Below are 12,490 nucleotides of genomic sequence, written 5' to 3' on the forward strand. Positions count from 1 at the left end.
GACTAGAAGCTCGTGCCTTGGCTTCATCCACTTCCTTCTTGAGGCTCTCAACTGTGGACTGAAATTCTGTCACCTTGATATCCAGTCATGAAATTTAGTCTCTACAATCCTCTCAAGACTCTTCTGGTTCTCTGCGAGGTTGGCCAGACTTCGCTCGATCCTCTGAGTAGCTTGAATGAGATATTGCATTTGATCGATCTTGAGTAATGGAGCTGAGGAAGCACTAGGTGCTGAAGCCCTTGCAGCCTCTGCACTTGCCCGAGCTGCGACTGAGGTAGGATGGGATGGATCTATCGTAACAGTGTTGTCCTCAAGCTCTGGCCGAAGTGGCAAACGCTCATGATCCAATGGAAATTTCTTGTTTGCACCCTTGGAGTTGATAAGAATCTGAATATGAGGGGCAAACCCACAATACCTTTTCTGATCAGCAACTGTCCTATTGATTGTTTCCACAATGAGATCCATGACTTTGAACTTCTCATGTTGATCAATAGGATGCAACATATTAACGGAGTGACCTCGAACCATCCTCCCATCACCTGACTTGTGCATCAAAGTATGCCTCATGATAGTGTTGGAGGTAGCAAGTCCTGCCAATAAATGATAAACGGAGCCAAGCTTGTGAGAGTCCTTGTACTTCTCAGGTATCTCCGGTACATGTTAGCCATGGAATTGTGGTCCATCTTTGGCTTAGCATACACATTGATGTCATCTTAATCAACTTCGGGCACACTAAGCAATGTTGCCCACTCAAGCACGCTAGATTGGTACTTCACTCCTTTGGTCATCCAGACAATTCTTCCATTGGGATAGAAGTGACCTATAGAGTTGTAGCGACCCGACCACAAATGGTCAAGCGTCTGTGTATCTGTGCCATCCCTAGATCAGTATGCTGGCACGCACAGTACATCAATGTATATATCAAAGTGCAATCACATTTATAAATAACGTAAAACTGATATATATACCTAATAAGTCTCAGCGGAAACAGTCAATCGGGTGTGGAGTCCCATCAACGCCATCGGCAGGTTAAGTGTATACCATAACCCAACAACGAAACTCTCTCGTTGTAGAAATAATCCTGCAACATGATACGTTGAAGCCGTGTAGGTCAGCACATTGGATGTACCGACAAGATCACTGTAAGAAAAACAGATGATAAAACTATACTATATGCAATAAGGATTTGAGGCTCTGTGTCTGAGTTCTGTTTGCGTAAAAGCTGGTTTTATTTTTCCTACATCAAAGGAATATCAGGAGTCTGTACTACAAAGTTCTCTACTATGACATGGTTCTGCCAACCGATGTCTCACATCCCAAATCATCATAAGTTGGCCACAATTAACTTATCAGTCCTGTGTTGAGAGTTTCGAGATAGATCCAAGTCCAGACGCTCAAATTGTCCGTAACCGGGGAAACGGCTAGTCGATAAGGTTTTAACTCTGCAGAGTGTTGTGCACTTTACCCGCAAGTTCCGACCCATCCCTTGTCGTCCTCGCACTTCAGGTTGTTTGAGAACATGAGGATTGAAACATGGTCTTCCATAGAGTTCCTCTAACCACTGTCCGGTGCCCATCCAATCCTACCGTAGTTCTACATCTGTTAGCACCGTCCCAACCAGAGTCACAACTAGGTCAACCAAGCCAGAGCCCATAGTGACTTGTGGTTGCATACGTAAGCTTCCGGGCATGAAGTATTCTTCTGTCTCTTTGAGCCTGGGTGGAGCTTTCCGCATGATATCACGACGCTTCTCCGGTATCACTGACTACTGGGCGCACCAATGTACCATTCTTAACCATTCTCCACCCAGAGGTATATTGAATTCTTGTCCCGAGTCTTGAAGTCTTGAGGCCTTGAAGATGCAGTCCTTGTAGATGCCATCATGGAGTTGTCGTCAGTGACGTAGAATCGTCCTTCTTCACACCACTCTCGTGCACTCATACCAAACTCCGTCTACTATAACGTATCATTAAATCTATATAGCATCCCGGGCTTGATAACATGGAGATGGGTTCCTACCTCATGCATTCTACTCAACTACAAGAAATCAATATCACTACAGGAGGGATTATGAATGGTGACACTAGATGCAATAAAACTTAGGTATGATTATTATGGTCAAAGTCAACTTGCCTGGTAATACTTGATGAAGATTATATCGCTCGCAGAGAGAGAAATCATTATAGTACTATTCATCACTCTCCGAAGAAAATCTATATAGCCAAACATTGCATTCACTTAAGCAATCATTCTAGCAAACAATTTCTAGCAATCATAATTATTAATAAACAACAAATTAATGAATTAATAAAACCCAAATAAAATCCAAGGAACTTCAAGGAAAACTATGAGAAAAACTACTAAGGAAAAGTCAAAGACTTTACTACAAATAATAAAAATAGTTTTTGTCCTACATAAAACTTAACAGCAAAATAAAATACTAAACTAGTAAATTAACAGAACAACTAAGTTAACAGAAAGTATTTTTCAGAAAATTTTATTTGCAAAAAGAAACAAATAAAAAGCTACTATAAAACTCTAACTATGACCAATACAAGTTTACACACAAAACTAAAGAAAATAAAATTTTAAAATAAAATAAAAGTGTCTATTGTTCATAACGAAAACAAAACTAATTTTTTCAAAAAGACAAAAAAGTTTTTAGGTAAAAACAAATAAATATTGAGGGAAAAGTAAATAACACTAAACTATGTAAAACAATACTGTTTTGCCTAAAATACTAATTTAAAATAATCCTAAATTTTACAAAATCAAACCTACTGCTAGGCAAAACCATAAGTGACCAGGAGCACGAAGAATTAATCAAAAAGCGATTCTAGAATTCAAACTAGAGCCAAAACAGTGTTTGAAGCATATTTGAAATAATTCAAATTTAAACTAATCAAATTTGAAAACTAAGTGCAACATCAGAAACTTCAAGAAATTATAAAACTAATGCAAAAAGAATCACTAAATTCGGACCTATAAAATAAAAGATATTGAATTCCTAAAAACAGAACAATTCTGTTTTAAAAAACCCAGAACGAAAATAAATACATAAAACAGAACAAACGAGTGGTACTTATCGGGCTGTAACTGGGCTATACTGTTGGGCGATCCAACGCTATAAGGCGCTCGGCCGAAACTTAACGAAACTGATTCAGTGAGTAAAAAAAATAAAAAAATCAGATATAACATAGGCGATTAGATCTTGATCTGACGGCCAAGGGGTGTTTGCTGCGGGGCTAAACAAACGAACGCCCGCAACATAAAAGATAATGATTCAAAGAAAAAAAGAACCTAGATCTAATCAGGACTGTTGCTATGAGAACTAATGGACGGGAGATGGCGACGGCGTCTTACAGCGGTGGCCTCGCCGGCAGGGAAGAAGACAGCGGCGGAGCGGCGTCGGACGCGAAGAGGCGGCAGCTCCAGGGCTCGTCGACGTCGAGCGAATTCTTGGGGAGGCTCGACGCGGGGTGGTGCGTCCGATGATGGAGGCCGCGTCGGTCTAGGACGACGGTGGCGACGAGAGCGAACTTCAGGAGAGCTTGGGAAGCTTGGTCCGGCACGAGTCTGCGAGATTGAAAAGGTCAGGGAGATGCGGCGCATTGAGGAGGAGCGAACAGAGGAGCGGAGGGACTCGGGGAACCTTCAGTGGTGACCAAATCGGCCGGCGATAGAAGCTTCGGGCGAGAACTCCGGCGAGATCGATCGGGTGCTCTAGGGTACGGGAGCTGCCGGTTTTTGCGGAAATCAGCAGAGGAGAGGAAGAGCATTATTTATAGGGAGGCGGGCGTGCGCAAGGCACAAGAAATCAGGTCGAAACAATGAGGATTTGATATGGAACAGGGGCTGCCGTGCGTGAGGAACCATCTGTCCCAATTCTTGCGCAAGAGGTTGAAGAAGGGCGCGGGGCCCGCTTGACAGCGAGCGAGGGCGAGCGGGCGAGAGAGGGAGGCGTGCGGGCGACCGCAGCGTACCACTTCGCGGCGCTAGCTGGGCCATGGGCGGAAGACGCTGACTGGGTGGGTTGGCTGGCGCTGGCTCGCCCTATTCAAAAAGAAAACGCTTTCCCTTTTTCTTTTTTAAACAGAGAAGAAAAAAGAGAAAGAAACCAAATAAATAAAATCTTTATATAGGCATGTAATATATCAAAATGTTCAAAAATACAAATCCTAAAACATGAACATATTTTCATTTGCAAATAAAATAAACAAAAATTCAAAAAACCAAACAGTGCTGCTGTTGCAATAAAACCGAATAAAAATCATTTTTAAAATACTAAAATGATTTCAAACCTATTTTCTCCTAATTTTACATTGAAGAATCATTTTACCCTTATTTCCATATATTTTATTTTTGGAGAAAAATAATATGAATGAAAACCAAATAACTCCTAAACGGATTTGAATTTGAATTTCAAACCACGTCCAAATCTTTTCTTTTTTTCCTCATTCAAATGTATTTCAAATTTGCCCCTGGTATGGAGTGTCATATTGCTCCTCTCTTTATTTTGAATAACTTTCTGGGAATTTGAAATCGAAAATTGAAATAACTTCAAAATGAAGGTGGGTTTCAAATAACTTCATAGGGAATTTTCAAATTGTTTCTTTTAAACTTCCAACTATCTTTGAAGAAGTCATTTCATCTTCTCTCATGAGGATCATTGAGTTGCATAAAGTTATGACTTTGAAGAGTTTTCAAAAAAGAATTCAAATCTGTCCAATGCCACTTTTGATTTCAAATGGAAGAAGTCATGTTGTCTTCACCCTAGGGTTGTCTATTTGAAATGAATTTGAATTCTTGGAGATCAAAATGCAAAGTGAAATTTTGGGTAACTAATTTCATTCCTTCTCATTGAACTTTTAAAAAGTTTCAATTTCCACTCAAATTCACACAGTCAAACACACAACAACCAAACAGGCAAGCAAACTATTTATTTAATATAACATTCCAAAATTTAGAATTTTGGGATTTTACAAACTACCACACTTAAAATGAATCTCGTCCTCGATATTCGAAGAGGCTAGAAAGAAAAAGGTTATGGTTTGGGGGTCTTCCAGCAAATCCATTAATCGGAAAGCTCCAGTGTGTTACCACACTTAAAATGCAGGTTTATGTTTCTGACCAAAACTCATGTACTGCATTCCTTTGGGTTGACGGTGTCGGTCTTCTCATATTCTCCGGGATAACATTTTCACTGGTGCCCTTCCGGTAAGGGCATAACCTCCTTTCTCAAAATCCCAAGTTCTTTCATCAAAATAGGACCATTCCTGTGACTGGGTCTTCTTAGTTGACAGGTCTATCGCCAATACTAAAAACTATCAAAATCTCATGGTGGTCAATGATTTTTGGTTTCTGCAGGAAATGAGTCTGGGTTAAATCTATCAGTATAACCTATGTTTGGCAACGATTGCCTGTACAGGGTTCGATCATACTACCATTCTAAGGTTTAAACAAGGTTTTGAAATTGTCGTCTCTCTACTATGGGTAAGTCACTCTAGATTTACCATCCCAATATCAAGACCGAATGATAAGAGTAAGTCGGTATGGTGATCAATCCATTCTGCACCTAGATCATTACCTTGTATAAGGTTTAGTGTATCTCGTAATTCTAACACTCGGGCATTCTCACAAGCATTGAAAAATTTCTCTTCTCCTCGAACTGGGTTCGGGTAAATCCATTGGTTCTGCAAGCCAAACATAACATCTATCGTTTCTTCACAACTCTCAAGTTTTCATAATCTCCTATGAAACATTTGCTGATGAAATCATAGCTTCCTCCAGATTTCTTTCTTCAACAAGGGTATGCTTGATCCTTGTTAACTCCTAGGCCTGTGGGTTATGGTTTACTTCAATGCTAGTACAATTTTAGCTCATCCTAGGAGTTACAATTCTTCCATATTCCAACATTACACCTACTTTAAATCCATCAGTACTTCCTTTCTTCATATCCATCATATCAAAAACAAAACTCCAACTCATTTTGTCCAAACTCCACTCCGTGAAATATCATTATCCTTTCCATGGGTCAAGCGTCCTCACAGGGTACTACCACCCTTGAAATGCACAAATTCTTCCATAGTCCATATTTCTCATATCCTAAAAAATGGTCAACATCTGTGTTCAATAGAGTAACACTTCATACAATTCAACATATGAAATCATTACACATTAATTTTTTGATTCATGAACTCATTACAATCTCCGAGACTTCTATTACATAATTCAAGTCCATATCCTCAATGAATAAAAATGTGTTCTCAATTTATTGCATTCTTTATTCCAGTAACAAAATCTTAACTACTCAACTTCAAGCTTTGCTCGATTTAGAACATTCCCTGGCAAAATGTCCTGCTTCCTTGCAGCGTAAAAAAATGATGTCGGACAAATCAGGGGCTTCCTGGTACCTCCTTGGGTTATTTTCTTCTTTTCTGGACAATCACTAGCGTAATGTCCTATGGTCTTGCACCCAAAATAGGTAATATGGCTCTTATCCTTCTTTGCAAAAACTAGGTTGTTCGGGGAATTCATTCTCTTTCTCTTGCTGGACTTATTTGTACCGATTAATCCTTCTATTTCCTGTGGATCAAACTCCACTTCTTCTGTCGGGAAGTCTCTCAGATACTCTTGGCTTTCCTTCATGCAATACTGTGAAAGTGTCCTTCTTCTCCACGTGAATAGCAGGCTTGGGCGAAAGATCTGTTTAGGCCTTCTCCATCGAGGTCTTCAACATCTTCCTTCATCACAGGTTCTTCTGAACTTTCCCCGGGTGTTTCTTTCATGGCTTCTTTCTGCTGCTTGGTAATATCTTGTACCTTGGGGAAAATTGGGCACTGAGTTGGGTAATGAGTTGTTCCTTCACACAAGAAACAAGTCACCTGCCTAGCGGGGCATTCTTCCTCCGGGTGATGTTCTTCACAATGAGGGCATCCATCCTTGTGTTCTTCATGGGTGTATCCTATTTCTCCACAGATCTTGCATGCATAAGGCTTCTTCACTTTAGGATCACAAGGCTTCTGGATAAAACAAGACCTCAGTAGAATCGTCTTGAATTCGTCCCAAGCATTTTCTCCATTCCATCCTTTTATAGCTTGATGTATCTCTCGCCATGTTGCGGCATCTTGTGTGTGCTGCCGTTGGGTGTATGGAACCATACACTCTCCTTCAATACGGTACTACTTCATGCGATCTTCCATGTTCCGTATCAATTGTGCTACTTCCAACTGTGTCATCGATCTCGGAAATACAAGTTCGTCTTCATTCATCATCTATTGGGTTCAAGGGTTTTGGGATGAGATACAGGAGAAGGATAGAGAGATACACAATACAAACAATAATTTTGAAAATCAGTTTTATTTTGTGGCTGTCGAAAAAACATCAAACAAATGACAACTCACAAATCATCGCATCTAACGTAAGTATATAATAGGGGTTTGGTCTTCTAAAGGTCAAATAGATCTTCAGATTCTTCAAGTCTTCGGAGTCTTCAACTGTTGTAGCTTCAATTCTTCTAATGCATGGTGAAATCCTCTTTACTCCGAAGAGGTCATCAGTTGTCTAATATCTTGTCCTTCTTGGAGCGGCTTCAGCTGATCCTCTGTGTGGTCAAAAGGGAATGGCGTACATTCCTACTATTTGAGGTAAGAGGGGACTGTTTGATAAAATCAAAACAGATAAAAGGTAACGTATCTTTTTGAAAATAAAGTTTTAGAGATATCCTGTCATAGGGCTTTCCGGTTTCTAGGATCACATCCTACAGTCAACATGTGCTCTGATACCATGTCTGTAGCGACCCGACCTCAAAAGGTCAAGCATTTGTGTATCTGTGCCATCGCTGGATCAGCATGCTGGTGCACACAGTACATTAGTGTATATATCAAAGTGCAATCACAAGTATAAATAACGTAAAACTGATATATACCTCATAAGTCTCAACCAGAACAGTCAATTGGGTGTGGAGTCCCATCAACGCCATCGACAGGTTGAGTGTAGACCGTAACCCAACAACAAAACTCACTCGTTGTAGAAATAATCCTGCAACATAATATGTTACAGTCGTGTAGGTCAGTACATTGAATGTACCAGAAAGATCACTGTAAGAAACACCGATGATAAAACTATACTATATGCAATATGGCTTTGAGGCTCTGTGTCTGAGTTTTGTTTGCATACAAGCTGGTTTTATTTTCCCTACATCAATGTCATGGTTCCACCAACCGATGTCTCACAGCCCAAATCATCATAAGTTGCCCACAAAAGTTATCAGTCCGGTGTTGAGAGTTCTGAGATATATCCAAGTCAAGAGGCTCAAATTGTTTGTAACCGGGGACACGACTAATCGATTAGGTTTTAACTCTGCAGAGTGTTGTGCACTTTACCCGCAAGATTTGATCCCTCCCTTGTCGTCCTCGCACTTCGGGTTGTTTGAGCACAGGACAATCGAAACATGGTCCTCCGTAGAGTTCCTCTGACCACTGTCCAATGCCCATCCAATCATACCATAGTTCTACATCTGCCGGCACCGTCCCAGCTAGAGTCACAACTAGGTAAACCAAGCCAGAGCCCATAGTGACTTGCGGTTGCACAGGTAAGCTTCCGGGCATGAAGTATTCTTCTGTCTCTTTGAGCCTGGGTGGAGCTTTCCGCATGATATCATGGCGCTTCTCCGGAATCACTGAGTACTGGGTGCACCAATGTACCCTTCTTAACCATTCTCCACCTAGAGGTATATTGAATTCTTGTCCCGAGTCTTGAAGTCTTGAGGCCTTGAAGATGCAATCCTTGTAGATGCCATCATGGAGTTATCGTCATTGACGTAGAATCCTCCTTGTTCATGCCACTCGTGCACTCAAACCAAACCCCATCTACTATAGCGTAGCATTAAATCTGTATAGCGTCCCGAACTTGATAACAGGGAGATGGGTTCCTACCTCTTGCATTCTACTCAACTACAAGAAATCAATATTACTACTGGAGGGATTACACTAGATTCAATAAAACATAGGTATGATTAACATGGTCAAAGTGAACTTGCCTGGTAATACTTGATGAAGATTATATCGCTCTCAGAGACATCCTGATAGTACTATTCGTCACTCTCCGAAGAAAATCTATATAGTCAAACATTGCATTCGCATAAGCAATCATTCTAGCAAGCAATTTCTAGCAATCTTAATTATCAATAAACAACAAATAAATCAATTAACGAAACCCAAATAAAATCCAAAGAACTTCAAGGAAAACTACGAGAAAAACTACTAAGGAAAAGTCTAAGACTTCACTACAAACAATAAAAATAGTTTTTGTCCTACATAAAACTTAATAGCAAAATAAAATACTAAACTACTAAATTAACAAAAAAGAAATAGTAAAACAACTAAGTTAACAGAAAGTATTTTTCATAAAATTTTATTTGCAAAAAGAAACAAATAAAAAGCTACTATAAAACTCTAACTATGTCTAGTACAAGTTTTCATACAAAACTAAAGAAAATAAATTTTTAGAATAAAATAGAAGTGTCTACTGTTCAATAACAGAAAGAAAACTATTTTTTTCAAAAAGACATTTTTTAGTTAAAAACAAATAAAGACAATTTTTTTAGTTAAAATCAAAAAGCTATTCTAGAATTCAAACTAGAGCCAAAGCAGTGTTTGAAGCATATTTGAAATAACTCAAATTTAAACTAATGAAATTTGAAAACTAAGTGCAACATCGAAAACTTCAAGAAATTATAAAACTAATGCAAAAAGAGTCACTAAATTTGGACTATAAAATAAAATATATTGAATTTCTAAAAAAAGAACTATTCTGTTGAAAAAAGAAACGAAAATAAATACATAAAACATAACAGACGAGTGCTACTTGTCGAGCTGTAACTGGGCTAAACAGGTGGGCGATCCAATGCTATAAGGTGCTCGGCCGAAACTTAACAAAACTGAATCAGTGAGTAAAAAAATCAGATCTAACCTAGGTGGTTAGATCTTGATCTGACGACCAAGGGGTGTTTGCTGCGGGGCTAAACAAACGATCACCCGCAACATAAAAGATAACAATTCAAAGAAAAAACATAACCTAGATCTAATCGGGGCAGTTGCTACGAGATCTGACGGACGGGAGATGACGACAGCATCTTACAGAGGTGGCGTCGCCGGTAGGGAAGAAGACAGCGGCGGAGCGGCGTCGGACGCGAACAGGCGGCGTCTCCAGGGCTCGTCGGTGTCTAGAGAAGGCTCGGGGAGGCTCGACGTGAGGTGGCATGTCCGATGATGGAGGGCGCGTCGGTCGAGGATGACGGCGGCGATGACAGTGGGCGGCTGGAGTAGGGGCGGCAGCGGCGAACTTCTGGAGAGCTTGGGGAGCTTGGTCCGGTGCGAGTCTGCGAGATTGAAAAGGTCAGGGAGATGCGGCGCATCGAGGAGGAGCGAACAGAGGAACGAAGGGACTTGGGGAACCTTCGGTGGTGACCATATCGGCCGGTGACAAAAGCTTCGTGCGAGAACTCCGGCGAGATCGATCGGGCGCTCTAGGATACGGGAGCTGGCGGGTTTTGCGAAAATTGGGGGAGGAGAGGAGAGCATTATTTATAGGGAGGCGGGCGTGCGCGAGGGGCAAGAAATCAGGTCGAAACAGCGAGGATTTGATCGGGAACAGGGGCCGTTGTGCGTGAGGAAGAATCCGTCCCCATTCTTGCGCGAGAGGTTGAAGAAGGGCATGGGCCCTACTTGACAGCGAGCGAGGGCGAGCGGGCGAGAGAGGGAGGCGTGCGGGTGACCGCAGCGCACCGCTTCGCGGCGCTAGCTTTGCCGTGGGCCGAAGACGTGGGCTGGGTCGGCTGGCTGGCGCTTGCTCGGCCTATTAAAAATGCTTTCCATTTTTGCTTGTTTAAACAAAGAACAAAAGGAGAGAGAAACAAAATAAATGAAATCTTTATATAGGCATGTAATATATCAAAATGTTCAAAAAACAAATCCTAAAACATTAACATATTTTCATTTGCAAATAAAATATTCAAAAATAAAAAAAATAGTGCTGCTGTTGCAATTAAACCCAATAAAAACCATTTTTCAAATACTAAAATGATTTCAAACTTATTTTCTCCTAATTTTACATTGAAGGGAATCATTTTACCCCTATTTACATATATTTTATTTTTGGAGAAAAATAATTTGAATGAAAACCAAATGTTGGGGATATAACTACTGGGTATGACCCGCCCAGCAGGGGCCGGGGCATACCACTGGCGACTTAAAGATAAAGATGGCGGGTCATGAAGTAAGCCTATTGACGGCCCCGGACCCAGAGGCGACTTAAGGCCCAAGAGGATGAACCGCCATATGTGTAACTTGTATTGTAAGGCAAGCTTAGTTAGTCACCAAGCCAGATACGTTGTGTATGAGCCAGCCGGGACTCTGTAAGCCATCAGGCATCAACCTGTGTATATAAAGGGGTGACCCGGCGGCGGGTTAGGGCAAGAAACAACAAGTCGAGAACTAGGTCAAGCATATTCGCTCCCTGGTAATCGAAACCCAAGCAATACAACCCGAAACTGGAGTAAGCCTTTACCTCGTTGCGAGTGGCCGAACCAGTATAAACTCTCTGTGTCCTTTGTCCCGATTAACCCCTTCAAGCTAACCTAGTTGCGATGGCTCCACACCTAAGTCCTTTCGGTAGGGCATCTGCCGTGTTAAGTCCATGACAGTTGGCGCCCACCATGGGGCTAGCGCACGGTGGTTTCGAGTTCTTGAAGAGCAACTTTGCAGGGATCAAGGGATACACTGTGGGCCGGATGACCAAGAGTTGTCGGGGCAAGCTCTACATCGACGACGCTGGCGGGGACCCTGAGGCTGGCTCAATTGAGTACGGGTACCGGGTCCCCTTCGGAGGAGTCCATGTCTTCATCGGCAAGATCGGCGAATCAGGCCCTAAGCCGGACATCTGCACCGACATCGTCGAGACGGCTCAGCATTCACGACCTGCCAAGGATCGAGCCGCTGTGTAGCATGCCTTTGTGGGTTTCACCCATGGGACGGAACTTGAGAAAGGATCTGTGTCCGGTGGCGAGACGGCCATCTAATCTGATGGTGAGTCATCAACCGGTGAAATCAATCAATGTATCAACTGCAGGACGGCCAGCTTGGGGGCTGTTTCGATGGCGATAGTATTCTGGACCCCTATGAGCTGCCAAACAGGGTTGCAATCTTCATGGCCGGTACACAGCCGGTGCTCGGTTCGACAACCGCCACAACTTTGACCTCCAGCTCGACGGCTGCGGCGACAGCTGGGGCTAGCGGCTCTGTGCCCACCGGCTCAGGTTCTGACCGAACTGTCGGATGCTTTGGCAGCTTTGATGGGGGCGGAGGTGACCCCGGACACTCAAGAACAACATAAAGTGGATGTTGCGAAGCTACGAGATGAGATAGCTCAGGCCAAGGAAGAGCTGGTGGCTGTAAACGCTAGGATGGCCACAGAGCGAGCTGCTTTGGAC

At 42.1% G+C, this 12,490-nt stretch overlaps 1 long non-coding RNA gene across 1 annotated transcript; it reads right to left on the bottom strand.

Moving 5' to 3' along the window:
- Positions 1-3,169: 3,169 nt before the first annotated feature.
- Positions 3,170-3,913, bottom strand: LOC120973265 (uncharacterized). The gene is made up of 2 exons (XR_005767789.2): positions 3,653-3,913; positions 3,170-3,576 (listed from the first exon to the last, which is right to left on the bottom strand). It is a non-coding gene; the product is annotated as an uncharacterized lncRNA (long non-coding RNA).
- Between the last annotated feature and the right edge of the window lie 8,577 nt (positions 3,914-12,490).

This window comes from Aegilops tauschii, chromosome 2, assembly GCF_002575655.3.
Source record: "Aegilops tauschii subsp. strangulata cultivar AL8/78 chromosome 2, Aet v6.0, whole genome shotgun sequence".
Lineage (NCBI taxonomy): Eukaryota > Viridiplantae > Streptophyta > Magnoliopsida > Poales > Poaceae > Aegilops > Aegilops tauschii.